Source organism: Strix aluco, chromosome 12, assembly GCF_031877795.1.
Source record: "Strix aluco isolate bStrAlu1 chromosome 12, bStrAlu1.hap1, whole genome shotgun sequence".
Classification (NCBI taxonomy): Eukaryota; Metazoa; Chordata; class Aves; order Strigiformes; family Strigidae; genus Strix; species Strix aluco.
The window spans coordinates 8,482,330-8,498,399 of NC_133942.1; the positions used below are offsets into that span (position 1 = coordinate 8,482,330).

General features: G+C 39.2%; 1 long non-coding RNA gene across 1 annotated transcript in view; it reads right to left on the reverse strand.

The window, feature by feature from the left end:
* The window catches only part of LOC141928862 (uncharacterized), a 57,491-nt gene extending 41,816 nt beyond the window's left edge, over positions 1-15,675 (reverse strand). The window contains exon 1 of the long non-coding RNA XR_012624887.1: positions 15,255-15,675. This is a non-coding gene — a long non-coding RNA (uncharacterized LOC141928862). The remainder of the gene's footprint in view (positions 1-15,254) is intronic.
* Positions 15,676-16,070: the final 395 nt, after the last annotated feature.

Here is a 16,070-nt window from a genome sequence, read left to right on the forward strand (position 1 = left end):
GCAGAATTCACCTGGGTTACTAGTTCCTCATCCATGGCGGGGGGGACCACAAACTGGTGCAAATATGTGGCTTAACAGCAAAGCCAATTTATGTGACCTGGGAACCTGGCTGCTCATTCCTTGCACCTTCCAGCATTCGTGTTTTACCTCTTCATGGTCTGTAAAATAATGGAACATTATTTGTATGATATGAGTTACTGTTTTTAAAAGGAGAAGGTTGGGTAAGGGTACAGTAGGTGTATGCTGTACTCAGATCTGTTCTTACACTTGACCTGCTGGTGTTTTCAGTAACTGATATCATAATAGTGTTGGTATCTCTGGATGTGAGTTTGGAAAGTCTGTCTTTAGCCATGTCTCACCAGGACAGCAGTTTCAGGATGGTACTTTGGAATCCATTTTTGAACCAAAGCCTTAGCAGAGCACCCGAGGGACCTCCAAAATAGATGCTTGTACCTGTGAAAGAGATGCTTCTCATTTTTCCAGCTCACTAGGGCTACATCTCTCTGAAGGATTGAGGCTTTGTTGGTATCAGACATACTGTGCACCTAATAAAAATATTGCAGGGGCCATGTAAATGGCCACTGAGGTTACCTGTGTTTACTGAATGAATACCTACACATTCTGACTAAAGAAACTTCACCTGTATCTTTTCCTTCTGATGTAAATTGAGGTACAGTTCTGAAAAGCCTGGCACCTACCAATTTAACATGAGGGCAAGAGAACAGATTCCTCTAGGTTCAAATTAATCACACCAGGTTATTACTTTTATACATAGAATACTATATAAATAATTGGTGTGATGATATACCCCACTTCCACCACTAATCTTCCACTGATTCCCTTAGTTTCCTGCTATTTTTCTTTAAGGTAAGGGTCCCAGTCTTTTCCTCCCGTTCAATCTGGTCAGATTTGTCCTGTGATTGAATAAGAGACAGGGTAGCCAAAAGACTGGGCTAGTGCATCCAGAATCATTAATTCAGTCAGTCAAACAAATGGGAGGCAAAAGAACAAGAAACAGTGACCAATTGGTCACATGGCGGGGGATCTGCCCTGGAGCATGAAACACACTGAGTTCAGCCCCCTAAGCTGGATGGTCACAAATGCCATAATGATTTCTTAGCATGGCCCTGGCTGTGGTAGCTCATGCCAGCCTGCTGAGCAAGCTTGGCCAGGCTTCTTGAGATTCACAGATAAGATTTATTCCTGAAGCCTGACCTACATGAGTGTGTATCTAAATGTGTGAAAGCTGTGATTTGATGGCAAGCAATGAAAGGTCATAGAAAAAGCAGGCAATGCATTTAAATCAAAATGATGAAGCTGGGTAATTTCATTAGCAACAGTTGTATTTACTGGAAGTCACAGATGGTGCAGTTTAGCTTATGGCCAATTTGTTAAGACAAAATAAGTATAAAGAAAGAAATATTCCAAGTGAGAGGTGGTTAAAAATTAAATAGGCACCAGATGGCTCAAGATTGTCCTTCATACAAATTTGGTGAAAGAAGACATAAACAATCCAAAAGCATTTCTGAATGGGACACTTACAGGCTGGCTAGGCCTTTATCAGAGCTAGGTTTAAAAGCAGAGCAATTAAACTTCACTCACGTTGTAACATCTGACATCCCAGCAAAATGTTCTACTTGAACTTCCGAATTATTTTCTATCAATGATAGGTTGTTTAAACTGAGAAGCAATGTAAACTGAATAATCCATAAATGTTTCAACCTTCAGCTACTGTTAAAGTAACCTCAGCTTTTATTTAAAACAAGAAGGAAAACTTTTACCATGCAATGTATATTTATACATCTAGATGTATGCATGTCAATACACAAGCTTTCATGCTCAGACAAATAGGGTTATTTTAGATCTTGCTTGCTTTTGAGAAATGTTAGCAATTGTTATGGATCACTGATGATAAACCAAGGTTACATCCCTCGACTGTATTCCAGGGGATACAAGTTCCTTTTCCAGGCTGCATCACAAATATTTTCCTGGCTTTGGAAAAACTCACTTTCCACATTTATGCACTTTATCTATACAATAGCACCTACGGTGAGTTTCGGGGGTCACAAACTATTCATACTTTTTGCATAGTGTCTAGAACTGCTGGAGCTGCTCATTAGCACTGATGCCTTTGAACTCTCTTGTAAAACAATTAACAATGCTGATTCCCCATGTTTCTACGTGGGTAACATGATTTTATTATATATAGTACCTTGATTCTGTTTTCTGCTCATATGCATAATATATTTACTGTTTCTTACACAGATAGATATTAGGGGATTTATAATGGTTTTGTCCATATTAAAGTACACCTCTGTAATATCAGTAAATTTAACAGTAAAAAAACCAAAAAACCCCACAAGTAAAAGCATTATAAAAGATTCTGAAGAAAAGGAGTCAGTCATGTTACTAAAGTGTGCTCTTTGGTTTTATATGGAGCCCTTCATATAGGTGATACCAGAGACACAGCAGAAATCTCTTTAAAGCAAGCTGCATGTATGGAGCTGGTTTCCTGGGGGCGGGGAGGGAGGGGGGAAAAAAAAAAAAGCAAAGGAAAACAGCCTTGAATGAGAGAGGCAGCTGGAGACTCTGTTGACTAATTAATGAGCAACATACACTTAAGAGCTTTTACTCATCCTGCACTAGCTTTGCACATTTTCTACTGCATGTTACATTCTCTGGGTATGAAAGCTCTGCAAGTGGTGCCTGCTTGCAGGGAAAAGGCTACACTTGAAAAGATGGCTGTGCTCACTGAAGGGAAATGAAAACATTTACAAATGTCCTGGAAAAGACTGGAAGAGTCCAGATGGGGAACATGATTTGAAGAATTTTACAATTAAATGAAATTTTAAAAAAACCAAAATCAGGGTGATCCAGGAATGATTTTTCCATGTGCCAAGGTAATGCACATGCACCAACCCCAGCCTTGCCAGGGAAATACATTCTTCCATAAGGCAGATTTTATGTCTCAGCTGTGAGAGTTGCACCTATGAACAGGAATATGATTCACAGTCATGGCTTCATGTTGAAAAAGACCATCCAAGTTAAGGTAATAATAATTTTTGTATTTTTCTTTAAAGATAAAAATACAAAAATTATTTTACTGACCTTGACTAGAAAGAGCACAGACTATTGTATGTATCTACAGTGCTTTCACTGTGGAAAGACAAAGGGGGAAGGGTGGAAAGGCAGGCTAGGAGGAAATCAGGCTCTTCAAAGTGTGCACTCCAAAAACTTTGTATTCAGCTCCTGCCTTTTAGTTATTGCTGCCCTTTGCAAAATGGTTAAATTTCAGTGCCCAGGCAGTGAGTCTTTTGCTGTGTTTCTGAGAATCTGCCACCTTCTGCCTGAAGTTAGACCCGCTCTGACTGTACTCGGGTAACGATAAACCCCAGCAGTATATACACTGCCAAACTCTGACCCTCTCTGCTCCACCCCTACCACACCATCCTGCACCCCTCCCATCACCCGTATTGTTCCAGCAGATGTTCCTAGTACATAAGCATCGTTCTTTTTCATGCTTATAGGCAAATGCAAATTGTTCTGAACTCACAAGTAACTCGGTTACAGGGCTGAAGACTAACCCCGGTTACAGAAATAGTGCTAAGCATGATTTGTCATTACCTGTGTTTGAAGCTAATCATGTTCCATAGTCAGGCAGCTGATACCCTTTGTCAGCAAAGTGTAGGGACAGTAGCATAGGTGGAAAAAGAAGAAAAAGACTTATGGGTGATGAATGACGAGTGGAGGCTTTGTAGATAGTTGAACAAATGCTGATGCTCTGAAATATATGTCAACTCCTTTTTAAATGTTGCAGAAACTCTACAGCAGTGAAAGTATAAAACTTGCAAATTACATAGCAAGAAATTTGTAAATGGAGTGAAGTTTCAATTCTACGTTCAATTTTCTACCGGATCAGTTTCATGATTAAGCAGGTCAGATGTTTGTAAGTTAAAAAAAAATGTTGGAGGTGAATTTAAACTAATTTAAAACTCATGTGAATTATGTATTCTGCATATCAGCAGAGAACAACTGAGACTCAGTGTTAAACAGCTGGTAGATGCTGTTATGCATTATGCAAGTAAGTGGTGGTGTTATTGTCCTGGTATTCACTTGTGTTACTTTCTGTATTTGAAATCCTGTATGGTTTAAGTTGTGGATGGGTAACCCTTGGTATCCAAAATAATGCAGAACTGTTCTTGATTCTCTTATTTTTGTTAGTAGATCTTTGAAGATTCAACAGACTTCTTTACCTAACTAGTTTTATTGTGCTGTCTTGAAGAAGTTTGTTAGCTGAATATAAATTTTTTTAGCAAACCTAGGCTTTTAAATGTTTTTATCATGGAGGTTTTGTTTTCAACTGTCTGTTGTCTGTCCCAGTATGGTAATATAAGGTAGAACTCTTCTTATAAAGATCAGAGATAAATTGAGAACTTTGCATACTGCATTGAAAAACCCCTTCACAGTTTGTGGATTTGCCTTGCTAACAATAGTGTTTGGATTGTGCATTAAAAAAAAAGAAAACCACATCATTGTAGTTGTTCAAACAGTCTTGTGGGTAGTATCATAAGAAGTCCCATTATTTGCCAAGAGAATAAAACTCCATTTAAATCTGCTAAGATGAAACCACCTGAAAAGAATTATTGGTTCAATTCATCATTCCCAGAGGTGCTTACAAGCAGCATGCTGTGGCAGAAACTCTCCATTATAGCCAGAAGAAGGTTCAGAAGCGTGACTGAGGAGCTCGATTTACGTGAGTTATATGAAAGGTTTTTTCTGATTACTTTGCTAGCATGTGGGATGTGTGCATGTAGCTGGAAACAACAGGGGATTTCGTATACATCTCATTTCGCTGGTGTTATGTGGATTCTTGTGTAAGGGAAGTCTTTCCTGGCTAACATTTAGTCCTGCAATAATTGTCCTTCTTCTCAAATAATCACTTTGAAGACTTGTTTATTTTTGGGTTACTGACTCTGCCAATACCTATTAGAGCCAAGATGCTGAAGTTTTTCTTCCCAGGGCACAAATTTACCACAAGGTTTTTCCCTTTTCTCAGCAGACTAGTTCTGATTCTATCCTCTGTGGTCTTCAAGTATCTGCTTTGGTAAATGTTTCTATAGGGTTTGTGTGTCTGGAGTCTGTTCGCTTTTACTGACCTGCAACTTATGGCTTTGTTCTGTCACTGAGACTCTACCCGGGTGCACATCAACAGAGTAATCTGTAAAATTGAACAGTTATCCTAAATGTCAATTGTGTTAGGAGTTCTGCATTAGTTGGTTGATTTTCACTAGCTTTGTGCTCAGCCTGTATTATAAATACATATAGAACAAGTATCAGGTTTAGAGTGCAAATTAGCATATAGGACTTCTGAAAATGTCACCAGGAAAAGCTTGCAGTTCAAATTTTCCTCTCTCTAGGGCTGACTCAAGATTCAGTTACAGCCTTTCATTCATTGATGGACATCTTAGAATTAGTAACCAGTTCAGAACTGGGGAAAATATGTAGGAATATATGTGCTTGGGATTGAAAACTTTGATAAAAGGAATTTCACAGTACCTTTCATATATTAGCAACATAAAAATTTTTCTATAGCCCATAGAATACAGTCTTTGAGGAATTACAGCAGCTCTTGGATGGAATTAGATTGATCCAGAAAGATAAAATTCTTATCAGTTGAAACCAGGTGGGAAGTTATAGGTAGCCAGAATAGGAAGGCAGTTCATGTTATGAGGTTGTACTGGCACACTCTTGCTTACATATGCTCCTGTGAATCCTGCCTATATGTCAGGAAGGTTGATGGGTTAAAGGAGAAGAGCTTATAAAGAAGCATCTGGATCAAAATTCTGGAGAGACACCTTGTGTGCTCCAGGGTCACATGGGGATTTGTGAAACTACCCAACTTAGAGCTCAGCATGACTTCCTGGGGTTTACATCACCCATTCTGCACAACAGAAGAGGACGTTTCTTTTTCCTCTCTGGAGGTGTATGCATTTCAATAGTGCACCATGATTTATTTTTTTTTTTTCTCCAGTTAATTCTGTTGCAAGATGAGAAGATCAAATTGATAATGACAAACTATACAGAAGGAATTGTGTGGAGGTGTGTGAGCTGGTAGATACAACAGCAAGTACGGTTATATATACAGCAACTAAGAACTGTCAGACAGTCATAGAAATTGACATATAATACTTAGTATTTTAAGAGCAATTTATATCTTCTAAGGACCATACTATACAAACACTAATTAATCCCTAATTGACTTATCTATATGTATTAGCCAATTAATCTCTAATTAGTTTATTTGCAGATACTTTCACATTGGGAACTAATTTAGGTGAGGCTTAAACCTCTTGGGACTAGTTCTGATCTCTCAAAGAGGTGTAAGTCAGGGGGATGTATAAATCCATTATAATGTAGTTGTAGGGATACACCAGTGAAAAACTGCTCCAAGGAATGTATAAATAAGGCTCTTTGTGAGTTCAGAGAGATGTGCTACGCTATGGTGAGAAGCAACATCAAAATGCTTGGAATTAATTAGCCAGTGTCAATGGGGTTTGATTATAGAGTTTTGTTGTTTTTTAAAATTTATTTCTTCACAGGACCACATGTTACTTGAAGAGTATTAGTAGGTGTGTACGAAAGTGGCTACCAAGCCTGAGCTGGCAAAATTACTGCTAATGCACCTCTTGTGGGTAGAGCTCTTAGAGTGATGGAAGGAGAGTGAAGAAGAATAAAAGTTACTGTTTTTAACATGGAAACTTCGTTCTGTCTCCACTCATGCCACTCATCATGGCTGAAAATACCCTTCAGGGGGATACTTCTGACACATGTTTGACCTAATGATCCTAGATCTTAGGCTCACTTGTCTTTTAAAATGAGTGAGATAAAAACATACCCAGTTTTCAGGGGTGGCAAAGGTGCAGTATGTTTTACAGAGTAATCTTACCCTGTCTCTAGACTACTGTCTGGATAAATGTGCAAGAAGAAGTTCATTTCCTCAGCATTTGAAGAGACTGTAACTGGTTTGACTGCTTCAGTGATGTCCATTTCCAGTGTTCTCCTTTATCATGTATAGGATAGTTTAAGCCATTCACACGCAAACCCTCCGTAGTGATGGCACTGCAAAGGCAGCCTGGCCTTGCCCCTAGACAATGGGATGCCGATTCACTTTGGAGCAGGAAGGAGGCCAAGTGTGGAAGCAGAAGGGATTAGGGTAGTTCAGCTTTAGCTCTGGAGGATTGCTTTGTGCCTTGCCCATGTAGATCACTAAATAAAAAAGGGAAATATAATGTCTGAGTCTGGGAAAAACTGTAATGTCACCAAATTACTGTGCAGTTGTATTTGCTATGCCACTAGGGGAAGAAAAATCTGCTAGTTCTTAGAAAGTTATAAAGCTCCTTATATTGCTTTTACTGAATTAGTTAAATCAGCTGAAGCAGCTGGACTACCCTTTAATAAGACTGCAGGAAGTAGACTGCCAAATGCTGACACTGGTCATGAAACTGATGTTTTATTTAACGTCCTTGCAGCATAGAGCTATTTGACATCATGTTTATAGCCTGCATGCAATAGAAATATAAGAAATCATATACGTTTTGGTAGGTGGTGTTCAGATTCAGTTGTAATAATTCACAGTGTTGCTTCAGGGCTTCCATATTGCTTTGGGCATAAAGCTGTATTATAAATTACAGCACACAAAGCTGAGTTTGACCTACCAGTTGATGCATAATAAACTGACTTAATTCTGAATATTAACTACATATTGTGGCCTAGAGGTTTTTTTCCTCTCTAAGTGTAGTACTGAATTATACAAGAATCTTTTTCTCTTGGGTGAAACCTAAATATAAATACATTCCCAGTCTTAATACCACACAGAAAGGTACCAATGGGAAAATATTTTTATCCTAAATATTTCTTGTGGCAGCAGAAAATAATTTCTGAATATTGCCAAGTACAGGAAGTAATTATCAAGACTTTTCAAAAAGTAAGCATCAGGAGCTGATTAATATCTGAAGGATTTTAGTAGTCATTGTTGTGAGTAGAGAAATACTCTGGTTGCAGTGGCATATTATTCCTTGTTCGGTCCAGACTTACCTTACAAACATGTTTTAATGGATCCTAGCTCAGGTCTAAAATTTTGCCTTAGGCTGAAGCATATGATAAACAATTTCAGCTCTGGTGAAGATGTCTAAAATAAAAAGATATGGTCAAACCATCTTGAAATTTAAATTCCACTCACAAAGATTTTGCTATGGATCAATAATGTATGTTACTATAATCTGCAATATACTTGGCCATCAATACAACTAGAGATGTGTCTTTAGAGACTGAATCAAGATGTGCTCATTTTATATGAAAATATCACTGCAGAAAGTTTCAAACTAGTTCTTTAGGATACTTCACAACTATTTAACAAACCACAAAGGATCATGAAAAATCATGGGCTCCTGTAAATGTGTATGGATTATACATAGCATTTTCTGTGAAAATCTTATGCATTTGCAGGATTTTTCCAAAAGAAGTACAACAAAAATATGAGGTACAGGTATTCTACATCCTTTATGAATCGTATCTCATACATAGCCAGTTTTTGATAGCAGGAGGCACAAACTGAGCTCTGAACTACATTAACTATGAGGGCCTATCTTATTGTACAGTACGGTCCCTAGGGAAGCTATGACCTCTTCCCATGCCCAGATCTATCAGGTGACAGGATCTTCCCAGGGGATCTTCCTTAAGCCACCAACTGTCTTAAAAAAACCATTGTGGCAGTATAAAATTCTCCAAAATGCTGCATGGAAGATTAAATTATTTCAGTACTTGTTTTTCCTTATGGCAGTCAAAAGGAGAGAAGATGAGGAGATGACTATTTTTACCTTTTTTATCTCTGCTACCATCCTACCTCGGGGGAACAGGGAATGGAGAGGAAGAATGTGGAGTTGGTCTGCTTGAGATCTTCCTCTCCCCTAGTCTCCTTGCTGAAGAAGGAAGACTGAAAATTCTGGATCCCCAAGCCCTGCCCTCTAGTAAGGTCCATACCAATGGTATCAGTCTGGATAGGCAATGACCAGCTTTAACAATTTAATCAGAGGCAATCTGATCATCATTTCTTTTCAGGTACTGTAGCGATTACTAATATCACCCAGTTTTCATTTATCTTTGCCTGAAACACTTCAGGTGGTACACAGGTGATGCAGATTCCTACTGAATGCTAAAATGCATTTGAAAAGCTGTGATTCAAGAGTACTTTAAATACCAAATCATCAGAAAATTGGTTTTAAGGAAGAAAAAAATAAAAGCTCATTTCAAAATATTCTGAAAATAGTCTTGAATCAGCTTTTAACTACTTAGATTTAATTTTTTTTTTCCCCAGTATTTCTGTCTCTACAATTTCTTAAAATATTTTATCCTGGAATTAAAACCTGTTGTGATATTATCTCATTTTCAGTAGAGTCCTGGTGAGAAGCATATGACAAACAGCAGTACCCCCAATCATTGCCAGATACATACTTCATCCATCATAAATACTTAAAATTCAATCATTAATCAGAAGAGCTGCATACTTCCTTCAAGTGATCAGCCACTAATAGCTAAAGAACTTTGATTTTTTAGAAAAAACAACCCAACAACTGGTTTTCATAGATCTGACCCAGCCCTTCTTTCTGCTTTGTAGAAGGGAGAATCACAAGATAGATCTGCCTTCTAACAATCCTCTGACTAGGAGCAGCCAAGTTAACTTGACAGTTGGAACTTTCTCTGGGGATTGCTCCCATTTGCAGCTACTGTTTGGAGGCTGGATCTGGGTTTCCAACTAGGTGCTTGATTGTAAGAAATGGTGGTATGAGTGATGCTATGGGGTTTTTTTCCCAGTCAGGGAACACAAGGAGAATTTTTTGTGTACGTGTAACCATGAGGAGCACAAAAGCTGAAAAATGGGTTGTAGCCAGTTTAAAAAAAAACCCAAAACAACAAAACCATACCAAACTTCATCTTTTATTTCTAGACTGAAAACTGAAAATCTCTTTAAAAGAACCCCAAAACTCTGCCCGATGTGTGTCTTTAAACTCAGCACAGTTAGTTTGCAAGAATGAAAGGTTCTTGGCTTTGCTTTAAATTCCAGTTTGCAGTCACTGTTATTTTAAACCTGAAGCTTATGGCTGGCAAATTTTGAGTGAAGCTCAGCCGTGGCAGCAGGATAAAACTGTAGTGATGAGTTTTTGTCTTGGCTGTTTCTTGCCTGGCAGGGTAGAGTGTTGGTTTGTTCTTTTATTTATTACATGTTGGCAATTGCATTTATAAGAAAATAACAGCTGATATTTATGTGATATCTGAAGATACGTAGCTTGTTACAGTCAGATTTAATCTGTTTGTGCATTTATTTAAAAATGTATATGTGAGGCATCTGATGGTGTGACTCTATTTACTCTAAGGGTGCATTGGAATATGGTTGAGATTATCTGATCATGACCTGGATGGTCAAGAGACACACAGACCATCCTAGTGTTACATGATGCGTTATCTTTTAGCTGTGATATCATGAGTCCTTATTTTTGTGCTGTTCAAATCCACAGCCTATATTCAGTCCCAATATTCATGAAATATTCTTTAGTTTCCAGCCATGTGATGGAGTTAGTGAGGTATAAAGTGAGCTATTGTCTGAAGTGACCGCTCCTGCCTCCTTTCCTTCCAGAAAGGAATTTGACAAATTACTAGCACTGAGCAAGTCTGTAGAAATAAAGACAACTTGATGTTTGCAGAGCAGTAAGGCTTCTTTCCCTGCAGTTGTCTCTTCCCCATGTCATGAGCATTGTGGACCAGCTGTTCCCCCCACCAGGTCCATGTATGCCCCTCTCTGCTCTTCATGTGCTGTTCACACACACAGTATATTACTGGACTGCTAAGTCCTGTGCAAGACAAATGCGAATGGGTGCTGTTTTGGGAGATAGTCCTTTGGTGCCATTAGCTAGTACTGTGCCATTAGCTAGTACTGTGCCATTAGCTAGTACTGTATCATTAGCTAGTACTGTGACTTGCAGATGTTTTAAAGTAATGCCCTAGCAGATAGTAGAGATAAGTGACTGCATCTCCCTTTTTAGGGGGGGCATTTTCCTTGGAAATATTTTGGCATAAATGACTGGAAAATTTTTTTGAAACTCTGGACCTGACTGGACGTAGTTGGTTTCACAGACAAACACTACCTAGTTCAGCTAAATAAAGCTACATGTCTGTTAGGAAAGAAATTTGATACTAACATGCCACACAGAGCTAATGAAGTGCCAGAAGGTCTTCATTTGCAAACTGTCCATCTTTGGAGACTATTGCATTCTGCCCTCCTTTCTTTCTGTGCATGATACAAGAGGCAGAAAGCAATACCTGACACTAGGTAGGAGTTTCTTCTTCTGTATTGAGGCAGTCATGGTGATTGGCTGGGTTTTCTGTTTCCATAATTTCAATTTTTGTTTTGGGCTCTTCTTAGCATGTTAAGCTGTTTGAATTGTATTTGAGTCTATGTATGTACTGAACACGTCTATGACAGTGTTAGGCAGTATTAGATGATAACCTTGCTGCAAGTCACCTCACTTGGCCTGGTTAATTGAATTTGTTCATTTGAGGAATAAGTGCTGTGCTAGGTAGTTGGTGGTGAGGAGCCTAGCTAGTCACTTCATTTTGGCTTTCTGGTGTTGTGTACTCTTTCAGGTTTGTGGACTTTTTCCTCCTGTGTGATATCCTCACTCCCTATCTTCTTGGTAATTAGTTCTAGCCTGTTTTGCTTTTGGTGTAAGTGACACATAATTGGATCATGTTCCCAGAGATAAACTGCAAGCACTGTATCCCTGGTTTGCCACCTGATTTGCCACATGATAGTAGCTTCACCAGCCACCCCAATGTGGTCTAGATCTTAAATGAGGAGAAACAGCCACCCTCTACAATTTTGGGGTACTCCTTGATGAAGCTTCTGAAGCTATCATTGCTTTGTGGCAGTCTTGACAAGTTTGGCTGTTTTTTTTCTCCTGCTTTGTCTTCAGATTCCACATCTGTTCCATTGCTGATGCTCTATTATGTCAAACTCTATTTTGATGTCCAAATCTTACATAGACACAAAAAGAATTGTCCCAAATTCTGCTCTGATTCACAAAGGCTGTGGTCTCAAGAACAGTGTGGCTTTGTTTGCAACACTAGTTGAGAGTATTCCTCCTCCTGCTTTTTTATATATTGCCTCCTCAGTGGTCCCACTTTTCTGTTGACCAGGTTTTGTTTAACCCAGATCAGTAGGCTAAGTGCCTGTGCTGGCACAAGTAAAGGAGGAAGAAGAGCAAGCAATAAGGGGAGTGTGGAGGAAATGTAAGGAAATACTGTCACTAGGGAGAGCTGTCACCAAAGACTGTCAATTGTGAACTATGGCCTAAATGTCTGTTGTCTTGTAGCAGCTTTAGCCCTGCTCAAGAATCATATGCCTAATTCCCAGATTTAAAGTCAACAAGCAGCAAGTGCTGCTTAAGATGCTATTCTCCAGTGTCATTCAGCTGTTTTTTCTCTTCACATAGTGTTTCCATAGGAAGTATTGTGCATGGCTCCATACTGCTCTCACTTATACTGGTGTGAACAAAGTCAAGCCAGGGAGGATGGGAAGGAAGCAGAGAAGGACCTCTGTTGCTGCAACATGAAAAATGGTTACCCACCAGTTGCTTAGCGGTGTCTGCCTACGTGGTTACTCCTGGTCTGAGACAAAAGGAAGTAGTCTTATTTTTCAACCTGAAATTGGGCTGCTGCAGGCTGTGCTGCACGCCTGGGATGCACAATTTGTCAGTTACAGTGGCCTGATGGATGTTTGGTAACTATTAGTCTCTGCAAATGAGATGATCTGCCATAGCCCTAAATCAGTGTAAGAGAGCCCATTTTATCAATCAGGGAGCTGATTTGTGAACAGAATCAAGTTATCAGTAGCAGAGCTAAAGACCAACTGAAATCCCGTTGTTACAGCTTAACGGTCCTAACTCCGATGGTTTAGTGTGGCAGCTGTTTCTTTGGAGGGAGGGAAAACAGGACTTCTCAGCTCCAGAAGTTAGTTTCATCCTAAATGTGTCTTGCAGCTCACATTTGTTCCTAAGGCGGAAGGAATTATTCTGGACATGAACTCTATACTTTGCTGATATCTTTGCTGCTTTCCCCCTAGTTTATATACTGAGCATGACATCACTCGGTATGGAATATCCCTTTGGCCAGCTGGGGTCGGCTGTCCCAGCTGTGTCTCCTCCCAACTTCTTATGCCCCCCAACCTACTCGCTGGCTGGGCAGTATGAGAAGCTGAAGAGTCCTTGACCACTGCTTAGCAACAACTAAAACGTCAGTGTGTTATCAATATTATTCTCATCCTAAATCCAAAACACAGCACTATACCAGCTACTGGGAAGAAAATTAACTCCATCCCATCCCAAGCCAGGGCAGTAGGGATGAAGTGTATTCTGTCAAAATTGGACATTATACTAGTATTTACATGTGCTCTGGTAACATGCCAGTAACCGGAACAACAGCTGAAAACAAATATTTCTCTTTCATATCTTATGAGATCACAAAGTAAATATGGACTTCAGATTTGTAATTTTGCCTATTTGGCTTTCTTTAGAGGAACAGCTAAACCTTTTGTGTTGGGTCTTAAATTGGCAGAAACTGACATTTTTAAAGAGTTAGTATCAGACTAAGAAAAAGTCAAATTAGTGTGGCACTAAAATGTTTATGTGCTATGTGGTACTCAAACCAGCAGAGTTGTGTAGTATTTATCCTGCACAATGGGACAGTCCTTAAATTATGGCCTTTGAGTAGTACTCTAATGCAAATAATGATAGCAATACAATTTTTAAAATGGGTACTGACACAGAATTCGAACAACTCTATATTTCCTACCCGAGAGTCAATCTAGGATGACTCCTTAACGAGTGAAGGACTACCCACCATGAATGAAGATTGCCAATTTGTTTTCCTTGCTTCCCCTAGACAAAAATGCTTTAGGAAACCGTTAGGAAACATGTTTGACATATGTCTGTAAGATAGTCTCACTGCCTCTCAAACAGAATTCCTACAATTTTCAAAGACTTTGCCAGGTTGCAAACTTTAAAGTTTGCAACATATATATGTGGTGTGAAATATAGAATCAGAAGTTAATTCAAGCAAAATTACATACTTCCCAAAAAAGTAGTAGTGGGCATCAGCTCTTCATTCCTTCATAAGTTGTTGAAGTTTCAGGAACTTCTCATTTGTAAATCAGTCAGGACTAGATTTCCATTTATTAAATTAAACTGATCTCTGTTTTCCGTTCCAGAGCATCTAGAACAAGTTGCTGTGAGACATTCAGTATACATATGTCCTTGGAGGTAGCCCTATTCTATCTGAATCCTTTCATAGACAAATAATATGGGGAGTGGAGAGAGGAGACACAGAACCAGCCCGCTCAGCACGACAGTGGGACTTCTGGGAAGTCTGCTGTAAACTCCAGGCAAGCCCTCTCCCCACTAGATGGCACAGGCCTATTCTTAGGATTTCGACGACTGTAGAAAGAAATAAGTTGGCTCTTCATGTAAAGGCTTTTCTGTCTATATTAGTGCAACTGTGAAGTGAAATTTAGTTAGATTTTATCTAACTGGCATGTTGTTTTTAGCCCCAGGAGAGCTGTTTGAATGCTTTGTGACAAGGGTGGAGTCTACCAGTACTGGTGTAAAATAGCCTTAACTTCTCTATCCCCTATGAACAGTAACTGCCTAAATGGGGAAACCAGTTCCACTGGTGTTCTTTATATGGAGCTGATGATGTAGAAAGTATGAAAAAAAATCAGAAATAGAATAAAGGAGAGCCTGGCACTGGAAGGTTATCAACTGACGTTGACACAGCTATTTCTGGGACTAAAACATAAGAGAGAGGAGTAGCTAAAGTCAAAGCAAGGTGGTATGAAAGAGAGGAAGATTCTTCCAATTCCTTCCTGATCAACAAAATCCTGATACTTTGCTTGCTGAAGGATCTGTCTGATTCCTGCACACAACTGACCTAAGAAGATTTGTAAAAAGCCAAGTAGTGCCTTCCACTTTGGCCAGGGTGATTGTTACAGCAGGATAACAAAACTAGCTGCATTCTTTAAAAAAAAAAAAAAGCACAATTTTTTTGCCTCATGAATTGTAGCAAAATCCTGTCTCAGTCAAGTTGGTAATATATTTGCTGCCTCATGTTGCCTATATAGTAAGATATTTATAACACGTATAACTTACTGGATGAAAATTGTGTGTCAAGTGGCACTGCAGTTTCCACAGCTGCCGACTCCAGTAATTTGTCCAACAGGTCTGATTTGCAGTCTTGTGGTCTGGTGCAGAAGATAAGCAAATTCCTTGTGCAATGTAGGATTTAATTTTAGACTCCATACTGCTCTTGTTCTGTATCTTCACACTTTATTTTCATCATCATGTAGATCTTTGTAATATTGTGGCCATTGAATGGGGAAGGAGGGCTCAAGTACATGTCCAAATATCATCTAGTACAGTTCTAGGTAGCACCATGGGCAGATTTTTCTGAAGAGACAACAGTGAATGGTCCAAGAGCTCTACATGTGCCAGAATGTGGATTGTTGAGATTTCATATATTTACAAATTTAACATTTCTTCAGTTAGCAGAGATTCATAGGTAGATGGTAAATTCTCCAGATATAAACTCCCAGTAGCGATAATTTCTGCCACTTGCATCCTTCCTGGTAAAGAGATATAATGCTCAAAATTAACATTCAGTTTTGAAGTTCCTCTTACCAGGAACTGGAATTAATGTGTCTCTCAATCTTTTCCTGCTTGTCTCATGGTGCAGTGGCAGATATACTCAGTGACTGAAGATGAGCAGTTGCCTGTTAATACTGACTCTTCTGCCAGCTGGAAGCCAACACTGAACTTCACGATGATAGAAAATGTTATGGGGGAAACTGGTGGTGATCAAACAGTAAGAGTGTTTATAACATCCAGAGCCCTGTTCAGTCTGGTTGACAGCTGAAAGTGGAACAGAGCTTGTACTAGTAGAATTGTTGACTAATTCTCACCATGCCA